We start from the raw sequence: 3,503 nt of genomic DNA on the forward strand, positions 1-3,503 counted from the left end.
TACTATTAACTGCTTTTGTAAGTTGAATACAACAGCATTGGCATTACCCTCTACTTTTAGTGCTGCTTTTGATTTTCAGACAGATGTCTGTGACATGGCAGACTTATCTGAATTCTGAACCATACGAAGACAAATGATGTCTGATACGGACTGTAATTGGTACAAATATTCCCCTGTTTGCTTCAACATTTTCTTCTGCTATTTTTTTCCCTGCCCTCCTCTTTAGTTTAGACTTCATTCTGAAACAAAAGCATTGTTGCATGTAAGTACCGAGTTTTGTTGAAAAACTATCAATGTCTTCCCACAGTGAGCTGATTAAACTATTGTAGGTGACCGGGAAAGTAGGAGTGAACAAAACTCGATTCGACTCGAAAAATCATTTTTTTTCAATTTTGAGTTATTCGATTCAACTCGAATTATCGATTTGGTTTTAGAGTTTGAGGCGAGTTAAAATTTAAAAATTTTGAGTTACTCGAAAAACTAAAAATTTGACTGATTATTTTGACAGTTTTGTGATTTAATCCTTGATTTTTTTATTCCTTCAATTCCTCCTTCATTTTAAGTTTATTTTTTATCAAATTTGAATCACATGCTCCTAAATCATTGTAGAATACCTATGTGCTTTCAATTCTTCTTTTTGATAACAAAATTTTATTTTTCAATTTAGTCCCTCAACTTTTCATGATTTTTTTATTTCTTCAATTTATCCTTCATTTTAAGTCATTTTTTTACCAAATTTGAATCACATGCTCTCATATCACTATAGAATACCTATATAACTTCAGTTCTTATTTTTTACTAAAAATATACTCTCTTTTCTTATTTAGTCTCTTAATTTTGCATTTACTCAATTTGGTCTTTTGATTGCAATTGTTTGTAAATTCTTTCTTCACATCTATTCACCGACTCTTTTATACTCTCATCAATACTTTACCCTCAAAATATTTTCTTTAAAATATAATATTATAAATATATTTTATAATTTTAGATTGTATTTGATATATTAAATAATATTATATTGTTTAAAGAATATATATATATATATATATATATATATGGTTAGAGAAAAAATAAAAAAACTAGAATCAATCTTTTACTATAATACTATGAATAATTATAATAAAATTTGTACAGAAACTAGAATAACTCGACTCGACTTGAAAAATTTCAAATTAAGTTCAAGTCACAAAATATGGCTCATCAACTCGAATAACTTGAATTTTTTTGACTTGACTAGGCTGAATGCTCACCCCTACGTGGAAGGTACAATTTACAAAATCTACCATAATTTCGACCTCTAAATTGAAGGTAATTACGTTTAAGCGCTCTCAAACTTACGATCTTTTGAATGTTGCGACGACGACAACAATGTTAACCAAGTTAACAGGGAATGTCTCAGGAAAGGTGGGTTAATATACGGCTAATATACAGCATTACCGGATATATTAAAATGTATTTAATAAATTCGGTTTAGCGGTACCTATTATGTTGACAACTAATAATGTTTTAGGTAGAAAATATGAAAAACTATTAAAAAATTTGGTAACCGGTAAACTTTGGTTATCGGTAAGTATCTATCCTTTTTATAAAAGTGTCCATACTTTTAACATATCAAGTAAATTTTACCGGTTTTGTCATAATGAATCTGGTTTTGTCATATTTTTACCTGTTATATTGTAAATTATCTATCCTTTTTATAAAAGTGTCCATACTTATTTCACTGTGAAAATATATTTATTATTATCTTTAGTTAATATTGTTAAATTTAAAATCTAAATAATATTTTATAAAATATCAAAACAATCAAATAATTTTTTGTGTAAATGAAATTATTAAATTAATATTGTAGGTGGAAAACATGAAACACTATTAAAAAAATTGAAACATAAATTACATAACTTTCAAAAAAGTATATATCATTTTTATAAAAGTGTCCATACTTATTTCACTGTTGAAAACATATTTATTATTATATTTGGTTAATATTGTTAAATTTAAATTCTAAATAATATTTTATAAAATATCAAAACAATCAAATAAAATTTTGTGTAAATTAAATTATTAAATTAATATTGTAGGTGGAAAACATGAAACACTATTAAATAAATTGAAACATAAATTACATAACTTTAAAAGCAGTTTTAAATCCTAAAAAGTGTCGATACTTTTAAAAATATATCGATCCAAAACGATATACCAGGTAAAAATATGATAAAACCGGTAACAAATGATAAAACCGGTAAATTTAAAAGTGTCGATACGTTATATAAGGATCGACACTTTGTGAATTTAAAAGAGAAGCAGTTATAGCGCCTATAATGTGTCGATACTTTAAAAAAATATATCGATCCACAACGATATAACAGGTAAAAATATGATAAAACCTGTATCAAAATGATAAAACCGGTAAAATGATACCGGATATATTGAAAGTGTCGATACTTTCGTAAGTACGTGTAATAAATTATCGACACTTTCAAAGAAATAGGTAATTATCCTTTCGAAAGTATCGACACCTGACATAAAAGTATCGACACTTTTGTATTTGTATCGATTAAATATAAATAACATATCCGATGAAAATATAAAGGCCATAGCTAAATATCCTCTGAAAAAAGATAGAACGGACGAGTTTTTGAAATCGAAGAGTAATTGTTGCTGCATTTCAGAAGGCGTTTCTAAATCGAAGTTTGTTTGTTTGTTGCTGCAGTCGAATCGAAAAGTATGTTGTCGAAACCCTAATTTTTTATTATTACAGTAATCGCGATAGGGTTTTTTATGTGTTGTTTGGGGTTTTGGAGTAAGGAAGCATTTGGGACCGATTGCAGGTAGAAATAGATATTCAAGGAAAAATATAAATGCCGATACTTTTATTAAATATTATAGGTAGAAAATGATATTATAGGTTGTATAAATGTGCCGACACATTTTGGTGTGGCCATTCAAATTCTTTTGAAGAAAACCGTTTTACCACAAGAGTAGTTATCTATATTTGTATATTGAAAAGTGTATGTAACAAAATAATTTGATTTGCGTAAACTGATATATGAAGGAAAAATGGAGTCAATGGGTTGGAAAATTGTTGGTGGAGCAGATGACTTTGAAATTGAGGCCGAGACTCGAAAGCAACCAAAGGGTGGATATATGTACTTCTAGTAAGTATCAATGTCTTTTTGTTATTATTGTTGAAATGGTAATTGGATTAAAGTATCGATAAACTTTAAATTGATTACAAATTTTAAATGTTAACAGTATGGCCGAATGCAAAAGGATGAAGGGAGATGGCACACAGAGCGGTTCGGTATGTAAAATGAAATTGACATTGAGTAGTATTAGTATTTAGTGTTAATGTATTGATTAAGAAACGTTTATGTTTAATATTAGGTGAAAAAAGATGTGAGGTCCAAATGGAATTCAATGAGTGATGCTGAAAGGAACCTTACATCACACAGTCAAGGAATGATAGTAAAGAATACAAAGAACGGAGGAAAGCACATGAAAAT

The sequence above is a fragment of the Hibiscus syriacus genome, unplaced genomic scaffold (genome assembly GCF_006381635.1).
Source record: "Hibiscus syriacus cultivar Baekdansim isolate YM2019G1 unplaced genomic scaffold, ASM638163v2 tig00109978_pilon, whole genome shotgun sequence".
NCBI lineage: Eukaryota > Viridiplantae > Streptophyta > Magnoliopsida > Malvales > Malvaceae > Hibiscus > Hibiscus syriacus.